This window comes from Ovis canadensis, chromosome 12 (genome assembly GCF_042477335.2).
Source record: "Ovis canadensis isolate MfBH-ARS-UI-01 breed Bighorn chromosome 12, ARS-UI_OviCan_v2, whole genome shotgun sequence".
Taxonomy (NCBI): domain Eukaryota; kingdom Metazoa; phylum Chordata; class Mammalia; order Artiodactyla; family Bovidae; genus Ovis; species Ovis canadensis.
In genome coordinates, this window is record NC_091256.1 from 91,300,521 (window position 1) to 91,308,082 (window position 7,562).

Here is a 7,562-nt window from a genome sequence, read left to right on the forward strand (position 1 = left end):
TTAAAAAGCAGAGACATTACTTTGCTGACAAAGGTCCGTACAGTCAAAGCTACGGTTTTTCCAGTGGTCATGTATGGATGTGAGAGTTGGACTATAGAGAAAGCTGAGCGCCGAAGAGCCGATGCTTTCGAACTGTGGTGTTGGAGAAGACTGTTGAGAGTCCCTTGGACTGCAAGGAGATCCAACCAGTCCATCCTAAAGGAAATCAGCCCTGAATATTCACTGGAAGGACTGATGCTGAAGCTGAAGCTCCAGTATTGTGGCCACCTGCTGTGAAGAGCCGACTCAGTGGAAAAGACCCTGATGCTGGGCAAGATGCAGGAGGGAGAGGGGACGGCACAGGATGAGAGGGTTGGTGGCACCACTGACTCAACGGACACGAGTCTGAGTAAACGCTGGGAGACAGTGAAGGACGGGGCAGTCTGGTGTGCTGCAGTGCATGAGGTCGCGAAGAGTCAGACACGACTTGGTGACAACGATGCCTTCAGTCACCCGTTCAGAACACAATTCAGTGGATTTTAACCTATTTGTAGAATTGTGCAACATGTTTAGAACACTTGGTCAGCCCCGGAAGGAACTCCACACAGACAAGCAGCCACTCGCCGTTTCCCCAACCACCCACTGCGCCTGTGTGTTCTCAGGCGCTCAGTCGTGTCCGACTCTTTGCGACCCCCCGGACTGTGGCCCACAAGGCTCCTCTGTCCGTGGGATTCTCCAGGCAAGAATGCTGGGGTGGGTTGCCGAGCCCTCTTCCAGGGCCTCCTCCTGACCCAGGCATCGAACCTGCGTCTCTTGTTCCCCTGCCTGGGCAGGCGGGCTCTTTACCCCTGAGCCGCCTGGGAAGCCCCAGGCCCCCGGCAGCCTGACTCCACGTCCTGTCTCCGTGCATCTCCTGTTCTGGGTGTTTCTTGTCAATGGAGTCCCACAACAGGCGGCCCTTTGTGACTGGCTCCTCTCATTTTGCGTGATGCTTCTAAGGTCCGTCCGCATCGTAGCATGGAGTGATGCCCTACTTTTACGGGTGAATGATATTGTTTCATGGATAGACCACGTTTCGTTTCTCTGTTTATCAACTGACATTTCCCTCTTATGAATAAAGCATCTATGAGTGTCCACGCGCAAGGCTGTGTGAGCTCTCTTGCCTGAGAGTAAAATTGCTGGGTCGCGTAATCATAAGATCTTTACCATTTTGAGGAACTGCTAGACTCTTCCAAAGTGGCTGCAGCCTTTTCCGATACAGTCCCCCCAGCACTGCAGGAGGCTCCAGCTTCTCCACATCCTAGCCAAGTGCTTGTTGTCTGTCTTTTGCTCTGTTTTTTGGCCGCCCTGCGTGGAATCTTAGTTCCGCAACCAGGAATTTTATTTTGTTTAACGTTTGTTTGTTTGGCTGAGCCGAGTCTTGGTGCAGCATTGGGATTTCCAGTTGCGACATGCGCGCTCTCAGCTGTGGGATCCAGGCCCCTGACCAGGAATTGAACCGGGCCTCCTGCACTGGCACGGTGGAGTATTAGCCACTGGCCCACCAGGGAAGCCCCTGTGTTTTTGATCGAAGCCGTCCTGGTGAGTGTGAAGCTGCGACTTTGATTTGCGTTTCCCTAACCTGCTGATGATGTTGGCGTCTTTTCAGGCCTTAAAAATTTTGGCTCAGAAGTAAAACGATCCATTGTAGTGGTGCTCATACTTGCTTGAGCCTTAGAACTGTTAGATGAGAGTTTACCGGAAGGTCTAAAACACAAAACAAGCAGTATGCGAGCTGGGGCCAGGGCGCTTTGCAGGGCGAGAAGGGAGCAGGGCTGGAGCCACCCTGCTGGGCATCCACCCAGAGCCCCCGCCTGCACCGGAATCTCCCCAAGACAACTACAACTCTGTCAGCCACTGACCAGGCAACATCACAAGATGACCAAGAAGACAGGGCAGTAACAGGGAGTGACCGATCACCCAGTGAGCGGGGCTGAGTGAGCGTGTTTTCTAAACAAAACAGAGCAACAGGCTCTGAAGACAGAACGTTGGGAAATCCTGTCTTCATTCAACAAATACTAACTGAATGCCCTTCCTGCCCGATTCCTAGGTTCTGGAGATTAAGGCCCTGGTCTCGCAGACAGCAGACAAGCAGAACAAGGACGTCAGGCAGGAATTAGGAGTCAGCAGGGCTGAGAGCCCGGGCAGGGACCAGTGGCCCCTGACTCCTGTGTTTGGCCCCGGCGGGTCTCAGTGCTGCGTGTTGGATCTTTAGCCGCCACATGCGGGCCCTGGTGCCCTGACCAGGGATGGAACCCGGGCCCCTGCTTTGCTGGCACAGCGTCTTAGCCCCTGGACCACCTCGGAAGTCCTGACATCTACTTAGGTGAGGACGTCCGGGATGCCTAAGAAGGTGATGTTTAAACTGAGAGCGGGAAGATGGGAAGGCAGAGGAACAGTTGATGCCAGGCTCCCCGCAGGACCCGGCAGGACCTGCCCAGGGAGCCCTGGGAAGCCCCAGCCACTCTGGGTCAGGCTAAAGATTCTGATTTCGAGTGTGATAGGAAGCTGTGGGGGTGTTAAGTGGAAAGAATGCTGTGGGCTTACCGTTTTCTCAGAATAAACTTTTGCCTAGGGGTGGAGTTTAGAATAATGTTAACTTTCTAGAAAAATGAGGGATCCTCCCAAGTTCGGCACGTCCCTCAGCAGCACCTTAGGTCACGTTTGGTGCGCGTGTCAGGGAGTGTGAGCCCGCCCTCCGCAGCTCACACCGTCCACGCTGAATGCAGGCACCCTTAGTCTTTACCTAACGTCCTTTTTCCTGCTCCCAGATCCCGTCCAGGGGCCGCGTGACCTATAGGTGTCACGTCTTCTCAGAGTCCCCTTGGCTGCACCATTTTTCCAGACTTCCTCGTTTTGTTGCTGTTTGTTTGCTTTAACGGCTGTGTTACCTTGCTTCCCTGTTTCTGGCCGTGCTGGGCCTCCACTGCCGCGCGAGGGCTTTCCCTGGCTGTCGTGAGCGGGGGCTGCTCCCCAGCAGCACTGTGTGGGCTCTCCCCTAGAGGACTCCTCTCGCTGTGGAGCGCGCCCGATTCCCCCTGGAGGACTCCTCTCGCTGTGGAGCGCGCCTGACCGGCTTCATGTTGGCTGACCAGGGCTTAGCCATGGCCTGAAGGGTCCTCACTGCGTCCTGCACAGTCGTCTGTGGGCTTCTCTCTCGTTGGAGCACCTGGGCTCAGTGGTTGCAGCCCTCAGGCTTAGTTTCCTAGTGACATGTAAGATCTTATTTCTCTGACCCGGAATCGAACCTGTGCCCCTCGCATTGGGAGGTTGACTCATAACTGCTGGAGACCAGGGGAGTCCCAGGCTTTCCTTGCTTTCGACAGCCTTGGCAGTGTGAGACTGCTGGTGAGATATCCTGGAAAAGGCTCCTCAGTTGTGGTTTGCTGATGTTTCTCATGCAATACAAACATGGTTGAAAGGAGGGCTGGGTGTCGAGAGCCATCCAATGGGGCAGCATTTACTTATTTCAGAATCAGTTCAGTTCAATTCAGTTACTCAGTCGTGTCCGACTCTTTGTGACCCCATGGACTGCAGCACGCCAGGCTTCCCTGTCCATCACCAACTCCTGAAGTTTACTCATGTCCATCGAGTGGGTGATGCCATCCAACCATCTCATCCTCTGTCGTCCCCTTCTCCTCCTGACTTCTATCTTTCCCAGCATCAGGGTCTTTTCAAATGAGTCACTGGCCAAAGTATTGGAATTTCAGCTTCAGCATCAGTCCTTCCAATGAATATTCAGGGTTGATTTCCTTTAGGATGGACTGGTTGGATCTCCTTGCAGTCCAAGGGACTCTCAAGAGTCTTCTCCAGCACCACAGTTCAAAAGCTTTAGTTCTTCGGTGCTCAGCTTTCTTTATAGCCCAACTTTCACATCCATAGATGGCTACTGGAAAAACCATAGCTTTGACTAGATGACTTTATTGGCAAAGTAATGTCTCTCTCTCTCTCTTTTTTTTTTCAGGGTGGTCATAACTTTTCTTCCAAGGAGTAAGCGTCTTTTAATTTCATGGCTGCAGTCACCATCTGCAGTGACTTTGGAGCCCAAAGAAATAGTCAGTCACTGTTTCCATTGTTTCCCCACCTATTTCCCATGAAGCAATGGGACCAGATGCCATGATCTTAGTTTTCTGAATGTTGAGCTTTAAGCCAACTTTTTTACTCTCCTCTTTCACTTTCATCAAGAGGCTTTTTAGTTCCTCTTCACTTTCTGCCATAAGGGTGGTGCCATCTGCATATCTGAGGTTGTTGATATTTCCCCTGGCAATCTTGATTCCAGCTTGTGCTTCTTCTAGCCCAGCGTTTCTCATGATGTGCTCTGCATATAAGTTAAATAAGCAGGGTGACAATATACAGCCTTGACATACTCCTTTCCCTATTTGGAACCAGTCTGTTGTTCCATGTCCAGTTCTAACTGTTGCTTCTTGATCTGCATAAAGATTTCTTAGGAGGCAGGTCAAGTGGTCTGGTATTGCCATCTCTTGAAGAATTTTCCATGATTTATTGTGATCCACTCAGTCAAAGGCTTTGGCATAGTCAATAAAGCAGAAATAGATGTTTTTGTGGAACTCTCTCACTTTTTTGATGATCCAACAAATGTTGGCAATTTGATCTCTGGTTCCTCGGCCTTTTCTAAATCTTGCTTGACCATCTGGAAGTTCACTGTTGAAGCCTGGCTTGGAGGATTTTGAGCATTACTTTACTAGCATGTGAGATGAGTGCAATTGTGTGGTAGTTTGAGCATTCTTTGGCATTGCCTTTCTTTGGGATTGGAATGAAAACTGACCTTTTCCAGTCCTGTGGCCACTGCTGAGTTTTCCACATTTGCTGGCATATTGAGCACAGCACTTTTATAGCATCATCTTTTAGGATTTGAAACAGCTCAATTGGAATTCCATCACCTCCACTAGCTTTGTTCATAGTGATACTTGCTAAGGCCCACTTGACTTCACTTTCCAGGATGTCTGGCTCTAGGTGAGTGATCATACCATCGTGATTATCTGGGTCATGGAGATCTTTTTTGTACAGTTCCTCTGTGTATTCTTGCCACCTCTTCTTAATATCTTCTGCTTCTGTTAGGTCCATACCATTTCTGTCCTTTATCAAGCCCATCTTTGCATGAAATGTTCCTTTGGTATCTGTAATTTTCCTGAAGAGATCTCTAGTCTTTCCCATTCTATTATTTTCCTCTATCTTTGCATTAATCGCCTAGGAAGGCTTTCCTATCTCTCCTTGCTATTCTTTAGAACTCTGTACTCAAATGGGTATATCTTTCCTCTTCTCCTTTGCCTTTCACTTCTCTTCTTTTCTAAACTATTTCTAAGGCCTCCTCCAACAACCATTTTGCCTTTTTGCGTTTCTTTTTCTTGGGGATGGTCTTGATCACTGCCTCCTGTACAGTGTCACGCACGTCCGTCCATAGTTCTCCAGGCTGTCTACAGACGTGTGGCCATTGCTCAGCGCACTGGGCTGTGTGCCGACCCTGCTGTGCTGTGTGCTGACCCTGCTGTGCTGTGTGCCGACCCTGCTGTGCTGTGTGCCGACCCTGCTGTGCTGTGTGCTGACCCTGCTGTGCTGTGTGCCGACCCTGCTGTGCTGTGTGCCGACCCTGCTGTGCTGTGTGCTGACCCTGCTGTGCTGTGTGCCGACCCTGCTGTGCTGTGTGCCGACCCTGCTGTGCTGTGTGCTGACCCTGCTGTGTTGTGTGCTGACCCTGCTGTGTTGTGTGCTGACCCTGCTGTGTTTACTTCGTTGTTCAGATGGCCCAGCCTCGGCCGTTGGGAGTTCTTTCAGCTGATCTCTGTGTCCAAAGACAGCAGAGTGAGCGGTCAGAAGCAGCCCAGCGTGTGAGAATGGAATGTGGTCAGTGCGTCTTCCAGCCCCATCAAGCCTCTGGCCAACATCTAGGCTGAAACCGCACGAGAGGGCCCAGTGTGAGCCCACCCAGGCAGGCCCCACCAGGACTCCTGACCCCTAGGATTTGTGAGAAAGCAAAGTTTACTATTTTTTAAAATTTCTAAGTTTTGAAATAGTTTGTTATGCAGCGATAGAGGAAAAGCACCCAGGAATAGAGTGTCATGGAAAAGGAGCCCTTGTAAGACGTAAAAGTGCTCTTGGAAATTAGGCACAGGAAAGCGGAAATGATAAGCTCAATAGACAGAAAATAAAGCTGAGAGAATCTTCCAGAAAGTAGAGCTGAAGCGCAATGTGGCCGCCCTCTCCTTCTGAGACGGCCCACACTGTCTGCGGAGGGTGCTTCTCTCTAAGTGGATCCACGTCTCGCCTGTCGCTTTGTCCCTCACAGACTTCTTTCTGCAATGAGACATCAAGAACCTGAGAGTCAGGATGCCCAGACACAGATGCTGAACCCCCACCAGGTGGAAGAAGTTCCGTATCTGCTGCCTGCAAGCATGTAGAGCCTAGACTCAACTGAAACCGGAAGGCTGGTGACGCTGACCCCCACTCGCCGCGCCGCCAGCCCATCAGCACAATGAGCCCGGGCTGACCACACAGGCCTCGAGCCGCGACGGCTCCCTCCAGGTCTGGACACACGGTTTTGAGGGCATTCGCCCTCTGGGGCCCCTCAGCCTTGGCAAAGCAAGTAAAGATACTCTTTTCTACTTCACCCCCTTCACAAAAAAAAAAAAAAGACAATGTGATGAAAATATGAGAGAAAAAAGTAGGAAAATCAGGGAATCAGTCCTGGAGAGTTAAACTTCTGAAAGCCAGGGGTTCTTGGAAGGCAGAAGAGAGGAAACAGGAGGAAGGAAACCCTCTTGGAAAGAGCTCAGAAAACCCCCAAATGGAGCTGAAGCAGCCTTCAGTTTCCCAGTGCAAAGGGCAAACTCTGAGAGAGTTTGCAAACAGAAGTCATCGCATAGCTAACCTTCAGGACGCCAGGGTGCAGAGGCCTCGCCAGCGCCCCTGACATACAGAGAGGGGGCCACAGCCAAATGACCAGCAACCAAAAGGGGTCCAGACCGTCCGGGGGCGGGGGTGGATACATCTCCTTATAAGTTTCTTTAAAAAATAAAAAAAGAAAAACCATTTTTAAAGATTTTTAAAATGTGAATCATTTTTAATGTCTTTATTGAATTTGCTACAATATTGCTTCTGTTATCTTCGGGGTTTTTGGCCGTGAGGCACACGGGTCTTAGGGATTGAACCCACACCCCCGGCCTTCGAAGGTGAAGTCCAACAACTGGGCCACCGGGGACGTCCCCAGTAGCTTTCTGAGAAGAAAATGTGGGAGACAGCTTTTTGGGGATCACTAAAAATCGTAAACGTACATCCCACTCTTACACTTAGTAGATGATTTGGCTAGGCATAGAATTCTGCATGGGACTTCCTGCGTGGCTCAGTGGTAAAGAGCCTGCCTGCAAGGCAGGAGATGCTGGTTCAATCCCTGGGTCAGGAAAATCCCCTGGCAAAGGAAATGGCAACCCACTCTTGCCTGGGGAAATCCCACGGACAGAGGAGCCTGGCGGGCTCCAGTTCATGGGGCTGCAAAGAGTTGGAGCCGAGTGAGTGACAAGCGGCAGCAG

At 50.9% G+C, this 7,562-nt stretch overlaps 1 long non-coding RNA gene across 1 annotated transcript; it reads left to right on the forward strand.

Moving 5' to 3' along the window:
• The first annotated feature begins 1,389 nt into the window (after positions 1-1,389).
• LOC138416224 (uncharacterized) lies at positions 1,390-7,084 on the forward strand. The gene is made up of 3 exons (XR_011247593.1): positions 1,390-1,560; positions 2,069-2,344; positions 6,323-7,084. It is a non-coding gene; the product is annotated as an uncharacterized lncRNA (long non-coding RNA).
• Positions 7,085-7,562: the final 478 nt, after the last annotated feature.